Below are 21,263 nucleotides of genomic sequence, written 5' to 3'. Positions count from 1 at the left end.
AGGCAGAGGAAGGCTGGAGCTAACGGGGACCTCAAATGCAGGGCAGCACAGAGGGCCACAAGGCGGCATAGAGGGCCACAGGGCAGCCCGGGTATGGGCTCTGGGCAGCTGCCGGAGGGTGGGGAGGGGTGTACACAGACAGACATGAAGCCTGCAGGTGGGTGGGATTGAAGCCAGATGGTATACAGAGCACTGTCCACCACAGCAGGTAAACTGGGGAAGGGGAAGGAGAATGGGTGGAGCCCTGCGTTTGGGGGTGCTAAGACCCACTACCCCCAGCCCTCCACTGCCTATGGCTGTGTGCCTGCCTGCTGTTGGTTAAGTATAATTTTTCACACAATATTTATGGAACTACCCGGACCCATTTGCCAAGATCAGTGTTAGTTCCGTGAATGCTCCGTGAAAAATGATACTTTGCCCACACACATGCAGCAAATTTTTGACAAGAAATTCGTGATTTTCTCAGGACTCTAGGTAGGGGCCACTACCACATACCTCTCAGCTCTGCCAGGCTGTGAATGCCCCAGCCCCGCCCCACTTGCCAGCCCCTACCTGTCAGCCACGAGAGGAGGGGGGAAGGGACTTGACGCTTCCTCCAGCCACCCAGCTGGGGTCCGCACAGTGGGTGTGGGGGAAAGCCTTCAAGGTGGAGCATGGCTCAGCCAGTGCAAGGCACCAGCCCTGCCCCCTTGCCAGCCCCCCTCCCATCAGCTGCGGGGGGACAGTTGAGGGGAAGGAATGAACCCCCACTCTGGCCCCATAGCCAGAGTCTGCACAGTGGGGGGAAGCTCCTGAGGATGATAGATGTGGGGCTGGTGAGGTGGTGGAGCTAGGGTGTTTGGGACTCAGTGGAGCTTTGTTGTAGAAGGGAAAGGCAGGGGCTTTTCTTTCTATAACATGGTTCCACTGGGTAGCGAATGCCCCAGCCCTGCCCCCTCACCAGCCCCCCACCTGTCATCCCCAGGGGCTTCCCATCCCACCTACTGTGCACAACCCAGGTAGGGGGCCAGAGTGGGGGTCCCTAGCCCCCGTTGCAGTTGACAAGCTTACCTGCAAGGGGGCTTAGTGGAGGCTCCAATGCATCCTAGGATGTAGGGGGATTGAGACCTAACTTGTTTCAGGAGGAGAACTGGGACAGAAGTTTGGTAGACCAGTTTAACCAAAATCAGTTAAGTCTAATGCTACATCCATCTAGGTCTACCTTAAACTGGTTCGGCCATTCTGAAGCTAGTAGATTTGCACTGAACTTCTGTTCTGTTACGGGTTTAAACCAGTTTGTGATCACTTATCTCGCTTTATATGTAATATGTGTCCCTAGCCTTAATGTTTGATGTCTACAGGATAAGGAAAAGTTAGTATTTTCTTGTCATGATTCACTTAATAGGAATTTTCTGGCCTATATAGGAGAACCTAAATACAAGGGAAACCTGTGGATGAGAACAAATAGGTAATGAGGGAAATAAAGTAGAATCCAGGCAATTTATAGCCAGGTAGTTTGCAGGGCACTTAATTTACAGTGAGTTGCCATATAAAGGACAAATTGCATGGCTGTTTGCTGTGGTTTTTAGTGCAAAGAGTACTGCTTTTCCACTCACCTGGAGCACCTCGTTGGTCCCCCACAACTATTTGCCAACACTGTATAGGAACTCCAGCTGATTCAGAAAACCTCATCTTCTCAAGGACTATGAAAATCAACTCTAACTATTGGGGGTTCTTCTGTATTCAAGTTTTGTAGTAATCTTAAAGCCAATTGTTTACTTAAGCACTTCGTCAAAATTCAACCTTTCCTAAAATTGTTACTTATTGCCTAGACAAGAAATACAGCAAAATTAATTCCTGAAGCAGGTTGTTCCTTTATGATTACAGCAAAAATAATTGTTTACTTTTTCTGAATTTTATTTTTTGTGAATTATCTATGAACAGGCAGAATGCTACTGCAGCATAGATATTAAGTATCAATAATAACTTCAGTTTCCTTATTATTCTACATTTTTCATGCAGCCAGGCATGCAAGTATTTTGCTGCATACAAGTTGTTTCCTAGCTATTGGCTTCAAGTCGTGACTCTTGGTCATTAGTAGTGGTTGATGGACTAGTCACTCAAGTCAAGTGGGATATTTTCTGTTTCACAAGACCGGCTATTCATGACCATCCTTCCAGACAAAAAAAAAAAAAAAAGTATGAAAGTTGATTGAAAATGAATGAAGGGAAGGGAAAATGTATTGAATGTTCTCCAATTTTTTTTCAGTATTCACTGAGTGCTTGGTAATAGCAGCCTATAAGGCAGGGGTAAGCAAAATACAGCCCACAGGCCAGATCTGGCCTGTCAGCTGATTTGATCCGGCCCAGGGGTGGACAGTCGCCAACCTACTGAATCTGGCCTGTGGGTGATCAGCGGCTTCTGCCGCCGCATGATGCTGGGGGGAGGGAGACTGCTTCCACCCTGCAGCATCAGGTATCAGCTGTGGACCTGTGTGGGGCTTCTGTCATAGTGGGTGTGTGGCGGCATTGGCTGTGGACTCTGTGGGCAGGATCAGGAGTTTGAATGCAGAACCTCCTGGCAGCACCCACAACTGGTTTGCCACCCTCCCGGCAGGGTGGAAGCTGCTGCCAGGAGCCCTGACCCAGAACCTGCCAACTACATCAGCTGTGGATCCAGGCAGGAGCTGCTGCCACTCTGAGTAGGCGGCAGTCTCTCTTTCTGTTTCTTCTGTTCTATCTGTCTCTCTCGTCTTTCCTCCCTCCAGAACCTGACCAAAGCTGCAGTTTGCCAGGAGCCCTGGCACTCAGCTGTAGACCCAGGCAAGAGCTACTGCTGCGCTGAACAGGCAGCAGCATCAGCTGTGACACTGCTGGCAGGTTATGATGCTACAGCCTGCCCAGCATGGCAGAAGTTGCTGTCTGGGTCCTCAGCTGATTGTTGGAGCTCCTGGTGAACTACAGCTTTATCTGTGTTCTGGAGGGAGGGGGAGGGAAGAGGAGAGAGAGAGAAAGAGAAAGAGAGAGAGAAGAAGAAAAGTGAGGGGGGGAATGGGGGGGGAGAGTGACAGAGTGGGAGAGATACATGTGGTCCTTGACAAGTGCCCACAAGTCATAGTAAGTGGCCCTCCAGCTGAAATAATAGCCGGCCCTGCTGTAAGGACACTTTGCATGACTACTGAAACAGCATGTAATGAAGCACACACTGCCAGTAAACATTCTACTATCTCCCTTTACAGTATTTCATTTATGATTAAAAAGCGTTTCCTAGAAATCACAGCCCTTTGCTGATGGAATCCATAAAGTTGCTTTGTTTTGCTACAGATAGGCTGGTGTTTTGTGTATTTTTGCTTATCCATGTAAGTGGAGTTTAGGGGTTTGTTTGTTTATTTTTAATGACACTTAACACTCAGCAAGCACCCTCCATCAAGAAAATGAACCAGAACAGTGTGGCATTTAACTGAAAAAAAATATTTTTCTGTCAGGCCAATATATCCTGATACTTACCTCAACAGAGTTCAGTATCTACTTCTCATATCCATTTTACACATGAGCAGATCTTAGGTGCAAAGTGATGAAGTCACTCTTCAAAAGTTGCACAGTAATTCTTTGGCAGAGCTGAGAGAGGTGGGGCTGGAATTGCAGTGAATTGCTCCATGCATTGTCTTTTGACCAGTTACATACCATGACTTGTTTGGCATCTCCTCCCTTTGAGATTTGTACTGATAGATTGTTTATTGAAATACTGTAGGTTAATGCTGAGGATATACATATAACAGACTGTTTTAATGCAGGTAAATGAATCTTGTTATGTGAGGACGCCGAAGAAGACAGCAGCTACTAAGGGGAGGAAGCCACTCGTGTAACACTCAGGTAGGAAGATTCCTGTCACTAGTTAAAGGGTAAAATAGGCTTTCTCCCTTTTCCAGAAAGTGCACTGTAGTTGATGCTTTAGCCAGTGATCTAGTCACATTTATGGTTCATTTAAAAAGCAGTTCTATGTGGTCAGTTGGTTGCAATGACATATCACTGCAAGCGAAGCCCTCAGCATAAACATTCCTTGGGCTATCCCTGGTATAAGTCTGTTGATTCTAGTGTACAGCACAAACAAATGACTCTTTGCACTGGAGATTCCAGCCATAAAAGAGAGCAATAGTATGTTCTACATGATCCCAGTAAACATGCACTTCTAGTAAACATATTAAAATTCTCTTAGTAGAACTGAACAGTTCCATTAAGCCGTCACTACAACGTTGTTTTTGGTATTTCATATCCAGGTTTAGGAGGAACAAAAAGTACACAAGAGTTAATTTTTGTGCTTATTAGACATTTTCTTTCAAACTTGATTTTCTTCCCTTTCTACCTATCTTTAAGCATTTCATTACATGACATTTATGTAACAAATGGTTGTTCCATCTTTGCTTTTGGCTTCATGCTTTTAGTTTTAGGACATTTCAGGAAATCTCAAATGTTTTTATGATCTGAACCACATTTTAATTGTCTTGTGGACCATCTACTCTTCTGGTGAATAATCATTGGTTACCTATAGATGTGCAATCAAAGCAGCACTAAAAGTGACATTCTGTTTTAATTAGAATAGACCCGCATCACCTCACTGTCACATATATTAAGCCCCCCCTCCCCTCCCACCATTTTAAAATGGCCACGGGGGCACTTTAACTAAAGCTTGTCAAATGAACTTTATTTAAAGTGCCCCCATGGGCATTTTAAAATGTAGGAGGCTTAATACATGTGACGGTGAGCCGTTTTAATTCCAGCGGCTGTTGGAGAAAATGACCCCTCCCCACCCCTGACATGTATGTAGACACCCTTTCGTTCTATTCCTAATAATATTTCTGACAATTACTTATCTAGGGTAATCAAGTATCAAATCATGAAACATTTAATACTTTGAATGTTTGTAATACAATTTTAGCCATTAGAAATGAAGAGGAGTCATTTCCATGTGGCCATCCAGTTTTGTGCTGAGCATCAGTCAATGATCAGTGGACCATAATTCAAGAATCCACTTCCAAACAAGATGCAATTAAAGACCAAATATGGCTGTGTGTGTGTGAACACACTCACATATGTATGTATATTTGTAGATGTTTGCATGCATACATATGCATCTATATAAAATGATCATGAGATTTCTCCCACTGATACATATTGCTGAGGTAGAGGTGGTTTACCTAATGGCCTGTGTTAATCAACATTTGCTTTCTAACACCACTTCTAAACTACAAAGGAGAAAATGTTAAGGATCAATATTTAGAAGATGAAGGCAAGGTTCTAGTGAAAATGTTCTTCTAGCAGTAAATGCCATCCTAGCTTTACTTCTGATAATTAGAAATATTTCTGACATGGCCACTGGAGCACATCAGTAGTATGTCTGCCATTTCCTGTGCTTTTGTGAATTTTTGTGCTTTTTAAACTAAATCATATATTCTGCTGACATCAAATAACTGCAGCACAATTCATTCTCACTTTGACACCTTGTATTAATACTTTTAAATACCTATAAAATTACTTACAACGGTGGAAGGATATTATTCCAGCTTGTATTGTAAACTAGCTTGGTCACACTTAGCCAGACTCACATAAAGCAATTCCTAGGATGTATTTTTGCAGGGGAAGCTTTAATGATAGGACTAAGAAATGGTGCAGAACAAGAATGACAACCCTTCTTTAGAATGCACCAAAACATCTGTGTAGTTCTACTCTAAACAGTGTGTTTTATTTTATATCCAGGTTTGATCATGGACCTAAGACTTTAGTATTTCAATATAAAACTGTGTCCAACTACGAGCCATAACATGTAGCCCAATAATCTTTAAACACAACTTAGTGTTAAAATCAGACGGCTTAAAATCTACATTAGTTCTCCTTGGCTTTGGATTCTGGCTGAAAGCAGGGGAAAAAATCTCTTTTCTATTCCATGAAGAAACTCAAGGGAAAGAAGTTCCTTGCTGTGCCTTCAGGTCATGTGGTCTCACTGCTGTAGAGTTGGAATGTTTGCTATGGTATTTCCGGAGGTTTCATAAACACACGGGAGGAACAGCATCCCCCTCCCTTTCCCTTCTCCTCCCCAGCACAAGATTACTATTTGGGTGTTTTAAGAACAGACAATTAGGGTTTCTGATACAAACTATGTAAGTCAATTTGAATATGCACAGAAAAAAAGAAAAAGAAAAAAACAGAAAAGGAGTCAGGATTTTTTAAATTGTTGTTGCACTTGTTTATAGGAATAAATCAGCTCTTACTGAAATGCAGTTTTTGACAAACTACATATTAAAGCAAACCCCTCAGTTCAGATGCTCTCAACAATTCAGTTTTGGCATGTGTCACCATAAGCGGCATTCTGTTATCTGACTTGATAGCTGTCATCTTGCAAACTAGAGTAATGCAAACAAAACATGATCACTCAAACAAGGTTACAGTGAAGAGCCATCTAAGTCTTGCTGTTGCAGTGTAGAATCCCCAAGTCAAATTAAGAGCGCTGAATTAGTTCTGGCTCCTGGGATCCTAGAATTAAGATTATGCAAACCTACCCTTTCTAACAATAAGACTAGCACACATTCCTTTTGAGACTTGTAAATACCAATCCAGACTGTGATGGAGTGTCAGAGCCACAGGATGGGGCCATTCCACATGAGTGACTAGTTGGGAAAGCTTTATCACCCCACCACCAACTTTACTGATAAGCAAGATAAGTGATCAATTTAAAGGCAAATGCATTGGTCCCATAACAATTGGAAAAGTGGCAGCATATGCCACGGTGGTTGTCTGTATTACAAAAGTACTCTGCTCCCAAGACCCAGTGTTGAAACAGCTCACAGAATTTTGTAACTGAGATGTACACAGCAATGAAGGACCATTCTTGTCCTGAGATTAGCACATACAAGCATCTTGTTGGACAAGTAATTTTCCTTCAGCAAATCTGGACTGAATGCAGCAATTCTCTAGACTTACCTGAAGATGTGTTTGTGTTTTTTTATTTTCTATGCTTATTGGAAAATCCTAAATACCTTCCATGACAGCAGTGTTAAGAAATTTAAGAAGTTATGGTTAGAAGTCTTCCTGATGTTTTCAGGAATTTTTGTTGGGGAAAGAACCAAAAATAGGTTTTCAAAACCTTTCATTTCTTTGAGTTTTCATTGAAAAACTGGAAATTCTTGAAAGAAAATATTTTTTTCTGTGTAAATATCCATATTATAAACCAAAGGTCATTTTTCATTCTGTATTTTGACCACTTCTAGAGACTGCCATGAAAATTAGTTTTTCTGTCAAAGCTTGTCCATTCTGAATGGTGCGGGAAAAGGAAGTGTTAATTGTCCTCATTTTGCAGATGTGGAACTGAAGAGAAATTAATGACCAGATTTTAAAAAAATATTGACATGTTATTCCAAAAGGGATTGAATGCCTGGACACCTTTTTAAAAAATTGCCCCCATTGACAAGGTCAAACAAAAATCTCTCTGAGTTTGGAACTGAATCCCTAGCTTCTTCAACCCAGATCAGCCCATTAACCACAAAGCCTTCTTCCTTAGTAGCTCATGTATAACCCTGTTTTTGCACATACAGTCACAATTACTTTATTAAAATTGGACTATCATCCTAAATACTTGATACTCTCAGGTTTGCCTCTGCTATTAGCACTGCACACCTATGGCTCATGTCTTGGGCTTAAGGAGAAAGAGTTACAGGCAGAGGAAGCCTCTTTGATCAGAGGCAAAAAGAGGAAGGTGGATGAAAAGAACTTTTAGATGGTAAGATGAGAAGGCAAAGGGAAATGCAGAATAGTGAAATCAAGGATTGGATAAGAGCAAAGGGCTAGAGCTGTGGCAGGGCCAGGGAACTGAGAGGAAAAATAGGAGGGAATAAAAAGAGAAGGGAGGTAAATACTAATTTAGAGCAGAAGTAATTTGTCTTGAGAGGAATAAATGTATCAAACATGGGGTCCCTTTTTTAATGCAAGATGGCAAAAAAACGCAGTAAGTCTTTGGGAAATGCTTCCCCATTTTCTTCATACTTCGTAAAATTATATAGAAAGATTTTGGGAAATGCTTACTTGGCCACAGTATCTTTTTTTGTTTTTTTTAACTCTTCTGTCAAAGTTTGAAATCTGTCAGTTGCAGCTGAAGCCTCCCTTGAGCCTAATAGTTAATAATTCTGTTGTTTTCTTGGACACCTTCACTCATTGCAAGACTATTTCCATGACAAGATAGTAAAATTTCAAGTGGGCTTTAGGAATGGAGTGTTCCCCATATTTTTTTTATCCTGCTCAAAAGGTTTAGTTGAAGAATCTAGAGCAAACTTCTGGGTTCTGAGGATTAAACTGTATTAAAGTTAAGTCCGTTCCTCTGCTGGTGTGGTATGGTCTAAAGAAAGAGTACTCATTGGCTTGTGACTAGAAAATCAATGGGTGCCTGTAGATGTGCTGGGAGGCTGCTCCAGCGTGCTATAGTTGCAGCATGTCAGAGCAGACTCGATTAATTGAGACTCTCTGCATCTCATCTATCAGCATCCTCACGCTTCAGAATGGTGGCGGGGTGGTTTAAGTAAAGCTTGTTTGATGAGCTTTAGTTAAAGTGTCCCTGCCCCCATTTTGAAGCATGGGGATAATGATACATAGGACTGTGCAGGCGCTTTAATTGGAGTGGCTCTGGGAGCCGCTCTAATTAAACTGACCCCCCCTCCCCCCCGAAGCGCATATAAAAACGCCCAGAGTGAGCAGATAACAATCTGCAGATAATACTAAATTATTGTGGACTTCTACATGTAAAAAGACTTTTAATAATCAGATTAAATAAACATTTTCAGAACTTTAAGCATACATTTCCTTAAATCTTTGTACAAAGGAAGTGTGTTCTTTGGTACAGCATTATCTGCCTGTACCATGTTTTTCCAAATGAACACAGACAAATGAAGAGAAATACCAAAGGCACGCTGTATCTAGTGAAACAGAAGAAACTCATATTAACTTTGTACGTGTGTTGTCTTCAGCACTGCGTTGCTATGTGTCAGACCTTGCAAGGTGCCAGTTAACAACAGGCAATGGGGGAGAGATACTGACACAACTCTTTAGATAATGCAAACATTGTGTATGAGCTTAGTTTCATGGAAGTAAAATGTTGCAATGCTTTCCCGTGTTTCTTAGTTTATTCTACTGTTCTGTGAGATCTGTTTCTTAATGGGAACACCAAATGGAATTTTTACTGTTTATTTTAAAATGGAAAGTTAAACTTTTCCTCCTAAGGACACCTGCGCCTTCATAAAGAAATCTTATATAGAGCAGGCCAAACAGACTGTTGGTTGAAAATTGCTACACTGTCTTCACTGGATTTCACAAAGGAAGTTGGGGCTAAAGTGTAATGAAAAATGTGACTGTTTACTCTGGGTTTCTGAAGTGGTGAAGCCATACCAACATAACTGCATCAGTGCAGATGTCCTGATACAAATATGCTACAGGTTGCCCTAATTTCATACTGTCTGGGGTAAATTTATCCCTGACAGCACATCAACAAAAGAATTTGCATTATACTGTGCGAAAGGAAAAACCCAGTCAGGACAATCCCTAAGTTTGAAGTATCTTCTGTTGGAAATAGGTTTCTCATGATTTCTTTAGTCTGCACTTCTTTGAAGGAGACGAAATAAAAACAGTTTTTCAAATACTCTGTTTATCATCATGTGACTGTACAGGAGGGTTATTACTGCATCCTGTACTAGAAAACATTTTATGTTGATATGGAGAAAATCCAAATAAACTTGCATGGCCTTTTAAAATATGCTTGCTTGTAATATTCTTTGCTGTATAGAGAACTATTTCCAAAAGAAATAAGAAACTGAATAAAATATTTTTTGTTTAATATAAAAATATTCATGATGAACTGACTGCATTTTTACCTCTCTCTCCTCCCCAATCTTATCAGTCTGTTCAGTGTTCCATCTATTCCACCTACCAGAAATGTTTTGGGGTGTTATTTATAAGCTTGAGATTTACATACTTTAGTAAAATGCATATTGAAGGAAGGGAAAATTATGTGGTATAATTTGTGGAAATTCTATGTGTATGTTTGTATTTAACTTGTATATTTCTTTCAACTTAAACTAAAAAGCATATTATAAATATGTGGACCAAATCCTGAGCTTGCTGAAATTAACTTCTGTTCATAGCCACTAGAGGATCTTGATGTAGCTTGTCAGTATGAATGAAGAATTAACCACAAATAAATAACTGTGTGATAATATAAAAATGCACAAAAATATTTCTGCATGTGAACATTCCATAAAATAAATTTAAAGTAATTACTAGTTTCTCTCTTTAAACTTGCTAATGTTAGAAAATTAAAGCTGAAGGTTTTCCACATCTTTTTTTGCCTTATATTGAATGCAATACTGTTTTCTGTTGGAGGGCTTTAAACAATGACAAGTATTTTCTCATCATACCTTATGAGCACCAGTATCAAGGCACAGTTCAAGTTTAATCTTAGCTCTGAATTTCCTTCCTTTGTATATATCTAGGTCTGCCTCATAACAATGCAAACTAACATAAGGTTTCCTCTAGGTTCATGAAAAAGATGGGGTGGGAGGGGAGACTGGAAAATCATATTAATGACCACCTCATTTAAATACTAGCTTAAGTCCCAAGTTTAAGTAAAATGCCTACTAATACACATAAATATATATCTCTAAATATATAAATATATCGAAACATATAGACTGCTGGCAAATGTGGGAAAAAAATCTGGTGCTTTACTTTAAACTTGGTGTGCCCCTGCCCTGAACCCAGCACATGCCCAGAGGAGGCATCACATTAGTTGGACCTGGCTTACTCAATGTCTGTATAGATCTGGCACTTTAGTGGGGGGGGTTTGGGCACTTTTGTGTAAAAGGTGATTGAATCAGCTTTAGATAAAATCACCAACAAGCTTTATTCCCCACCCCCCATGTCTGTCCGTGTCCATAAAATGTTACTTAAGGTGGCTGTCAATCCCTGCATAACTGGTGTTCATCTCAAGGGAGTTCAACTATTTGTATTCTGCTGAAAATGTTTAGCTTACTCTGCAGAGTATAAAGCCCATACTAGATATGCAGGTAAAGGTTTGATAGGCTCTGATATGCAATCCACACAACTGTTCTTCCTACCATGCCATATGTGCATGGCAGGAGGTATGATTGTGGGATCAAGCATCAGATCCCATTACACATTATTGTTGGTATTATTGCAAGGGGATCCTGGGATCACGATCCTGGGCTCTCTGCACTGGCAAAGCGCAGACTTTCTCAGCTGACAGGACCTGTAGCCATAGGGATGCACATGGCCTATTAATGGCATCATAGGAACCAGCCACAAATTTGTTCCACATTTTTGTGGAATAATTTTGTGGCTTATTCCTTTTTTTTACGGCACCATTAATTGCTTTTATGTGTGGCCAGGTTACAATTTAAGATGTGATTACACTTAAGATGCGATTAAGTAGCTAATGTGTAGCAGGGGCCTAAGATTTGCAAAGAATATTTTCTTTTAGTAGAGACATGACAGGTTTGAAAGATTCTGGACCGTGTTTTAGGGTGTGGGACACCAGAACTGCTATTGAATTAGAACAATGGTCCCACCAGTCCAGGATCCCACGTCTAGCAGGGACCAGTTCCAGATCCTTCAGAGGAGGGTCTAGAAAACTTCCCAAGCATATGTAAGATATCTGCCCCAATTTAATACAGCTTTATCATGTCCCCTCATATTCATCTCTTTTCCTGTGGAAATGTCTCCTTTCAATCTGTTGCAGGATTATTTTTCTATGTCACTGATAATTCTCATTAATTTTCTCCGTCTAATTTTGCCATATTCTATTTAGATGAGGTGACTAGTGCATCCTACACTACTGAAGGTGATACTGCACCATCGATTTGTATATCAGTGGTGTAAAATGCATTTTCTGTATGTCATCCATCAGAGCATGTTATGAGATTTCTTTTTTCTCTGAACTCATTCCACCTTTGGTCTCTTGGCTGAGACTACCACAAGGCTGCCTCATGGGTGCAGTTTTCCTTTGTTTGGTCATATCGATACCTGCTCACTAGGAACTAGACTGAGACCATTGAATATCTGTCAGATGGTAATGCCTTTCAGTCATTACCATCCTGGTTCAGATTTGAACTGATGACCTTGAGGTGAAATGCTTTCCATTCCCCAGAGCCGTCCTCTCTTTCCACCCTCTCAGCTGTTTGTCTGCTGTCCTAGCTCTTGTGCTTCTTGGGATGTTCCCAGAGTGCTGCATTTCTTCCATTTGCTCTTTGCAGCGGTACTAGTAGGCATTCAAAGCACTTTAGAGTCTGTGTGTGAGCAGGCAATGAAAAAAAAGTAGGCACAGGATAGCAGATATATAAGATCAGGTATTAAAGGAGTCTGACAGTAGCTAGAAATTGTATTTGCAGGGAAGGGAACATATATTGTGTCTAGTTAGTTGGATGGATAATAATGATACTAATGAACAAAGAGCATTGAAGAAGGAAAGGACTAATTGTTCCAGATCCCAGCTTACCACCATTAATTGTTTGTATGTCCTGTATTAGGTTATAGCATACATTCTGTTATTCCTTATTTTGTTATCAAAATATATTATTTTGCTTTATGTTTTCTGGAACATATTCCTTAAGTTAATTTAACATGTTTCATTTTAAGGGATGTGAATAGCTCACTGTTTTAACTGGGGAACAGAAAAGCAAACTGGTTTATAATACATGTGTAGTAATGCAGAGCTCCGCTTAAGGAAATTTTGCTTCAACTCTGCATCCTTCAAATATCGTGTAATAATGCCTGTGCTTGTCTCTTAGCAAATTTATACACCTGAATCTTACATTTACCTTTATCATTCTCTGTTCCAAAGTGGTGCTGTCACTTATGAAAAAACCTAAATATGTAAAATACTCATTAGAAAAAGGAATTCTGTAAAAAGAAACTGTAAAGCCAGAGTTAGTGTAATAGCGTCTGGAAAAATGGATCATACTAGAGCTTGCAAACCACACCCTCAGCTGGCATCAGCTCTGCTGATTTCAATAGGCTTACCAGCCAGCACACGTATTTTCATCAGCTGAAACTGTGTTCCTCAATATATGCTGGCAGTTTTTGGGAAATCTCCCAGTGTTGCCAGCCTCAATTTAGCTTCAGTATAGATGAGACTTGCGTGCGTGTGTGTGTGTGTGTGTGTGTGTGTGTGTGTGTGTGTGTGTGTGTGTGTGTGTGTAAATTTTGATACACCTAGAGAAAGCAAAACTAGTTTCTTCTTTTAATAAAATCACAAAATGCTTCATCAGCACGTATCAGCTCCTCTGAAATTTGCTTCAGTTGTTCTCAATTTATTTCTTCCCTCCAAAGTATTTTCTGTCACCCACAGATGCTAATTTATCATTGTACTAATTCACTTTATGTTTAAAAGGTCATTTTTCCGTGTGACAGAGATCCTCAAAAAGACGATATCAACCTTCGTTAATTCAAAAATTGCTTTTATGAAGCCGGCTTAGGGATTGTATCTCTGCTAAAGACAAAATTGAATGATGATTTGTCTCCTGGAATTAATTTGAAATATTACCAGCATTGAATAATATTTTGTCGTTGTGTAATTCTGTACATTTCATATTAAGGCTCCAGACATACTAGTTGCATATCAAGGCTGCAATGAGTAAAGCTATGTAATATGTAAATGACAATATAAGACTCAGAGCCTAACCAGGCATTTTGGTGCCTGGTGCAGGTATGTGCAGATTTCCCCCTATGAACTACTATGTAATATTTCTTCCATTTGATTTGGCACTCCACAATGTGAGGGTGCCAAGTGCTGGTGCAGCACTAGCACAGACCTTGTTATGGTATTATTAGGAGTCTAGTATTACATTTTGGGTCATTAGGCAAATTTTATAGGATTGGTAGTATCTGGCACAAACAAACACAAAAGTTGCACCTAACATATCAACATTCTTTCTCTGCCTCAGACCATTGTATCATGTGAGCCACTTGCACTGCTTAAACACTAAATCAAACAGATGTTTACACTGGGAGAACAGAAAGTTGAAATAACAAGCATGGACTTTTGTATAAAAAGTTGGTTGATGACATAATTGAAGCAAACCTGGATTTGTTTTTGCTCAGTTTATAATAATTGGGAAATTATAAGAAAAACTTAAATAGCAAAAGGTGATATATGCAACTTGCCAGTGCTGAAGTAAGCAATGCATAGAGTACTGATGATAAGACTTTTTTAAGTTAAAGCAAATGAACTCATATAATTCTTCTGATTTGTTAGTGTAATGTTAGGATGTTCTCATATTTTTAAAATAATGGTTTGTTTGTTATGTGAGTCTGTTACATGGCTTAATCTTGTAAATCAGCTTTACAGTTACCCCACTTTATAATATGCAGTCCTCACCAAGTGTCTGTAGTAGTAATTTTTGTTAATATTGACCAAAAAGACGATAATATATAATGTCTGATGCTTTATTATGATGGTTGCCATTAGAAAGTCAGTGTTTGTCAGCAGCAGCTATGTTGGAATTTTTGAGAGAGTACGCTTCAACTTGAAATGAAAATACGAGGGGTACAGAGATAAAGATTTTCTTAGCTGATACCAAAAGCCATATCAGCCGATGCCAGTCTGATAACTGATATTTAGCTATAGTGCAAGGCGTTTTTTTGTTTGTTTTGCATTTATAACACACATATGTATATGGGGAGAATCTTCATCTTGAGTGATTTAACATTGAGTCACAAATGTTTTAAATTCACCCCAGTATTACAGGAGCACAAACAGTCTAGGCACCGTTTCAATATTATTGAAATCCTTATAATAAAGTTTTGAAGTGGTGCTTAAGCAGGCCAAGTCCTAGGCACTTGGAACAGAAGCTAATTTTGCCCAAACCAGAACAGATGGTCATTTCATAATTTTGGTGTGAACTTAGAAGTAACTACCTTCAGTTTTTAAACATACAACATGACATCCGTTTCTGCTTTATGTTCTCTTGTTAGATGGTTTTGAAGTGAAAGTCAATGTTCTGCCTTCAGAAACTTCCTTAGACAGAGAAGTCTCCACAGATTGTCTCTCTGGTGACCTCTGACGCTGGTACTTAATCATATGAGCCACCATTGTAAGTAAATACAGAAAACTCAAAATAGGTTATAAACACCTTAATAAAAAAAAACGGGAAGAAAGAAAAAAAGAAAAGAAATGTAGCCCTTTTGAAGCACATGCAAGAAAAATAGTGAAAATAAAATATTGTCTTCCTTATAAAATCGAGAAGTAGTTACTTGTCCATTTAAAAAATGGATATACAAATGCAAATATACAGCCAAACCCCAACATTAGACTTCTTATATTTAGACTTCTTGTATTAGTGGATGTTGTTCTGCTACCATGAAGCAATGTTGCACATTTTTAGTGTTCTCCATTTTCAGTTTGTACTGCTTTTCACTGATTAAATTCCCTGATTTTTTTTTTATTGATGTTATTCAGATTTTACTGATTCACACCTGTTTTTACTGATTTACATCTGTTTTTCAGTTCGCTCAATTTTACTGGGTACAGAAATAACTGGCTCGAGTGGAGAATGGCTGGGGGGTGCTGGTAAGCTAAAAGTGCTGGTTATCTGAGGCACAGGTTTCCAGTTGGATGCAAGGGGTGGGGTAGCAGCAGCCACACGTGGAGTGGATGGTGCTGGCTGTGCAGGGCCCGGGAGAAAGTTGCTGGAGCTGCTGCCTGGGGGTGCGGGGCCCCTGGTTCTGATCCCAGGTGGGGCAGGAGCAGCTGTGGGAATCGCTCCCAGGGTGGGTGGGTCCCAGCTGCACCCTGGTGTCTCCAGGTGTGGCCCTGCCCTGGGCACTGGGAGCTGCAAGCCCGGCCTCTCTCCCTGCGGTGGGTGCTGCACCTGGCTGCGCCGCATGGGTCTGCTGGGCTGGAGCCACTGCCTGGGGGTGCAGGGCTCTGGGCTCTGACCCTAGGCAGGACAGGAGGTGCTAGTGCTGGGGTCAGTATCATCCCCCCACCCCCCATATGTCCAGCTGCATGCAACTCCCCTCAAGGAGAAGAGAGCTTTAGGGGGTTTGGGGCACGGTGCAGCCCAGCAGCTTTAGGCAGCTGGCATCAGCTGCTCCCGGGGCCACCTCAGCAGGGGCTGGGGTAAGGAGGGACAAGCTGTGTCACACCCCGTGCCCCCCAGGGCTCCGCTTGTTCCCGCTTATCCCAGCCCCGCTGCAGTGTTCCCGGGAATGGCTGACAGCAGCTGTAGAGGGAACCATAGGTCAGTGGGTGAAGGGGCATGGCTCTTGCTGCTATGTGCACCCTGGGAGGGCAATGGGCTAGGGGTCTGTGCTAGGCTCTTACCAGGGGGCACGTGCTCCCGGATCTGAGCACTGGACAAGAGCAGGTTGGCACCCACCCTGTTCTTCCTGCGTGCAGATCCAGGGCAACATGCCCCACGGGATAACCTGGTACAACCCCCAGCCCACAGCCCTCCTGGGGTGCACGTAGCAGCAAGAGCCGTGCCTCCACCCTGCATCCGCTTACAGTTCCCTCCACTTTGCCCCCTGCTGCAGCCCCGGGAGCAGCCAATGGGCTGCACTGCACCCCTCCCCCCACCCGTTTCCTAGTCCAAGCCTTACTCCCTCCCTCACTGCCATGGGAACATATTATTATTTTCCATTATTTAAATAATTTTTTTTTTCTTTTCTTCCTTTTATCCTGATTTCAACTGGGTTTTTATTTTTGGAAAATAAACCCTGAAAATTTCTGGGATTTTTTTTTTTTTTTAATAAAAACTGAAAACGCAGAACACTACACATTTTCTATGACCAATATGGGTGCATGCTTGTCAGAGTGAAACTGAGAAATTCAGAATTGGTAAAAGCCATGTATGTACATCTTATTTTCAATGCACACTTTTGCTAGAACCAAATATTGCCCTGTGACTTCATGTTACCATGCCAGCTATGTTGTCTTTTCAGTATATTTGCTGTGGTAGGAGTGATTCCTTTTTACATGCTCACATATCAGAGTTAGAGTCTGAGTAATCCAGCAGCTTCCTGACTTGACTGAAGTAGTCCTTCCAGTTCCCCAGTGATAAGTGATTGAAAAGTGTTTCTATCCCTGTTCATGGGATGCAAACATCTGGAATACAGTCGCCTTCAGTGTTCTGTGACATGAACTTTCACTCGTCATGGTTGTTTGGATAGGGTAATTTTGAACCACTGCTGACTAGGTATTTGGTCTGGAAACTTGCCACATTGTGCTTAAATTCTCTTGTCTGACTGTTAAAACTAGACTGTAAATGAAGCTTGAGTGGAATAAACTAAATCAACTAGCCCTACAGCTCATTAAGCCCTTATGACTGTTAGTCAGGGAGGTAGAAAGCATAGCAAGGCTGATAACAAAATGGCAATGTCTGTATAAGATGATACATATTTAATGCTACTTACTACAGAGTCAAATGGATGCTACTTTATGTAAATGTGGAGATGGTAGCTCACCTGCCCTGAACTGCCTCGGTGAAATTTGTTGACTAGGTTGTTGAGTTAATGTATCTTTACTTACAGATCAATGGACAGCACAGTGCTATTTTGGCATGCAAGAGGTTTCTAACATTGTATCTGAGGGAAAAAAAAATTCCTATTGAAGTTGCTAAGTAACAAAAGAGCACATATTTATATTATTACGTACTCCTTGCAGACAATATAGAAAATTTAATGTAAAAAATAATGAGGATTATATTACTCATCTCATTTAATAATATATATTCGTATTTGCTGCTGATAGGTCATGTGGTACAATGGGGAGCTGTCATGAGGTGTTTATTGTGGAAAGACCAGGTAGCCACTTTGAATTCCAGTGCCATTATAGCATCACTAATGAAGATCTTTATTTAAAAGCTATAAGCTAATTTATTGATTTATTTATTTAAAAGCTTACAGCTAAGCTCTAGTATTCAGTTTTAAAAAAACAGGGTTATGCTTTTATATGCATTTTCATCATTTTCAACATCCCTAATAGGTTATCAAGCTAAACGAGGTGTATATTCCCCCATATATTTTCCCATTAATATACCTGAGCAATACCTGTTACCATGAATAGGTGTTGGGTGCTATAAGATGAGCAGAAGCCATCTTTAAATAGGTCTGAGTGTTTGCACAGGTTATTGTACAACCTGTGCTGTTCCAAATTGACTTGAAGGAAGGCTTTCTACTTGGAGGACAAACCTTAAGGAGTATCCAGTCAGGGCACTTAAGGATCAGGGAATCCCCTTGGAGTCCTATTTGAGTATTTATCTCCTAGTGCTAAATGTGGGAATGTAGGGATGTTTTTAAGGGAGTCATAAATTATGGCCTACTAAAGACACTGGCTAGCCAGTGGTTTATAATCTGCTGACCTTGTAGGTTTATGTAAATCACCAGAGAGTTTACCAAACTGACTCATTTATTGCATAAAGCTGGTTGGTTTTTCTGGAGAAAGCAGCTCAGTGAATTTGTTCCTTGATTGTGTATTGGCTAAGAATATATATAGCATAACCCAACTTTAAAAAACAAGCAAACAACCCCCTTAACTAAATCTCTTTTTGGTATCTGCTGAATTAAATATCTAGAATAAAACACACAGCTAACTAATTACTGCATCATGTATATAATACCATAAGTTAGCAGCACTGCTGCTATAGAGTCAGAAGCAACTATAAGTTTACTAGTTCATGGGAATTACCTCATTTTGGATGGAGATGCTATACTTTACAATATGTTTGCTTTTAAACTTTGGTAATCTTACAGTTGACTTTGCAAAATTATTTTTGTAACACACACATGAATCCATTATCTTACTGCAACATCATGCTAAGAGTATAATCACAGGTGTTCCAATACCAATGCCCTTTGTGTGAAGGCTGAATTAATTATTCAAGTGCAGGGAAAATACGTTGTAAAAGAAAATGTAAAATACAGGTATGTCCTACTGTTTTAGGAAGCCAGAGAAAAATGCTGACAAGAAGAAGTTGGGGTGTTAGTGGCTTTATGCCTTTTCCTTAAAAAACCCCCACTTCAATGTTCTTTAAATTTACTATTAAAAATTGGGCAAAATGGCAGAATATCGTTCTTTGATTTTGTGTGAGGGAGGAGAGGGAGAGTGAGCAAGACAGAGTTATAGACTTCTTTTTAAATGAACCTGTTGCTGGGAAAAGTTGACCTGCATGAGGGAGATGATACTTCTAGGCATCTCCACCATAGGACACACAGTGACCTTCACTGCAGGAGATTAGAAAAGTACAAAGAATTCAACTAAATATGTGGAGAAGTAGAGGCGGTAAGATCAAAGAAGAAATGGAAGGGAATCGAAGGACGTACTGGGTAGAGAACACAGCATAGTACCTACTTCTCCAAGGAAATACCAATTTAGGAAGATTTGCCAATATGAAGCCATGAAAGCCTCATTCTCAGTAGTAAGCATGGAGGTCAACTAAATAGCTTGGGAGAAAGAAAAACAAAACAGTGCCATTGAAGTTGTGGTAGATTCAAAATGAGAAATTCAGAGGGGACAGCTGATCAGAGAAACTTCAGATAATGCTTTCTGCTCCAAGAAAGTGTTGATAGAATCAGTGGATGTTGGACTGGTTAGCTCAGGTTATCAGACCATATCATTAATCTCAACTTGAGCCTTGCTGTAAAGTGATACCCAAATTATTGCCTTGCTGATTTCACTCCTCCATACTCATTGCTAGGACTTCTGAGGAGATAGCTTATGGCTTCTTTGCTACAGTAAGACTTGTTACCCTGTAAATTCTTCCTCTGAACCATGACAAAACTGTTTGACCTTTTGGGTGCATAGGAGGCATTTGAGAAAGTCACTGAAAGTCACTTGAATGATTTGGCTGCATCTTCATTGCAAGGAGGATGGATTTAGTGGCTGCATCCAGATGAGCATGGGCGTTTGGTTCCCTGGGGACATGTAGGAGCAGCACACCTTGTGCCACACACAGTTACTTGTCCGCCACACACGGTTTGACGCGCAGCAAGTTACTCTGCAGTTGGTAGGGGAGGCTGGGGCCAGCACTGGGCTGACCCCAGTAGCCTTACCTGGGATCCTAGGGGCCTCCCAGGGTTGCAGTAGTGGTGATCCTGCTGGGCGTAGCCTGGCTGGCAGCCGCAGTGCAGCTCTATGCGGTCTGGCTCTGCTTTTCAGCAGTGCATGCTGCCCATATGTGCTTTTCTCCAGTTTGGGGTTTTTTTCCCTGGCGTTTTTTGACCCCCCAGATATCCAGGGGACAAAAAATCTGCAGAAATAAAACCTGGAGCAGTGCACACATGGGCAGCATGCCCTTTCAGTGTGGAGAACATCTGACTGTGCTGTATGTGGCACTGCTCATCTGGACGTACCCTGTGTGAGTAAAAGTAGAACCCTGGCTTGTAAGCTGTTATCAGCAATCATGCCAACTGGTCTAGGCTGAAAGTTCCATTATACTTGTTTATGTATGTGTGGATGGCAGGGGTTTAAGGTGGAAGTGATCAGAAAAAAAATATAACTAGAAGCAGATTTGTTTTCATAATATTATATTGTTTTCTTATTAAAAAAAATCCTGCAAAATACATTGAATTGATTTTTTTCAGGATAAAATGTTTAAAAATTGTTCAAAATTGTATTTATATATACTTTTTTTTTAACATTATTTAGTAACGTCATTGTTATTTCTGACAAATAGTGGGTTTTTTTAAATAATTAAGGACAGCTCTTAGGAAATATTAATTTTAATGCTTCATCTTCTTTTTTTAAATCAAATTACCTACTGTTTATTTTATAATGAAATGGTTTGTATTACCACTAGTCATTACCACTAGTCATGTCATGAAATGTATACAAATGATACAAAAACGGAACCCCATAAAATAAAATTAAAAATAATTTTGAAATGTTGAAGCAATTTTCTAAATCAGATAGTTTGATTTATAGTTTCATAGTTTCATAGTTTCTAGGGTCGGAAGGGACCTGAGTAGATCGTCTAGTCCAACCCCCTGCTATGGCAGGAAAGAGTACGGGGGTCGAATGACCCCAGCAAGGTGTTAATCTAACCTCCTCTTAAAGACCCCCAGGGTAGGAGCCAGCACCACTTCTCTTGGAAGTTGGTTCCAGATCCTAGCCGCCCTGACCGTGAAGTAGCGCCTCCTGATATCTAGCATAAATCTACCCTCTGCCAGCTTGTGACCGTTATTCCTGGTCACTCCTGGCAGTGCTCGGGGGAACAGGGACTCCCCCAGTGCCTG

The 21,263-nt window shown here is 40.7% G+C and overlaps 1 protein-coding gene across 10 annotated transcripts in view; it reads left to right on the top strand.

Annotated features, from left to right (window-relative positions):
• Positions 1-21,263, top strand: part of ZMIZ1 (zinc finger MIZ-type containing 1) — a 607,902-nt gene that overhangs the window by 228,966 nt on the left and 357,673 nt on the right. For 9 of the 10 annotated variants that reach the window (XM_019502344.1, XM_019502355.1, XM_019502347.1 and 6 more), the window contains one exon: positions 3,773-3,851. The exons of the other annotated variant lie outside the window; for it this stretch is intronic. The gene's annotated coding sequence lies outside the window, so the exon portion shown is untranslated. The remainder of the gene's footprint in view (positions 1-3,772; positions 3,852-21,263) is intronic. 10 annotated transcript variants of the gene reach the window in all.

The sequence above is a fragment of the Gavialis gangeticus genome, unplaced genomic scaffold (assembly GCF_001723915.1).
Source record: "Gavialis gangeticus isolate Ggan-Ray unplaced genomic scaffold, GavGan_comp1, whole genome shotgun sequence".
Lineage (NCBI taxonomy): Eukaryota > Metazoa > Chordata > Crocodylia > Gavialidae > Gavialis > Gavialis gangeticus.
The sequence above is the reverse complement of the archived record's forward strand: the minus strand, read 5'-3'. Positions and strand labels throughout refer to the sequence as shown.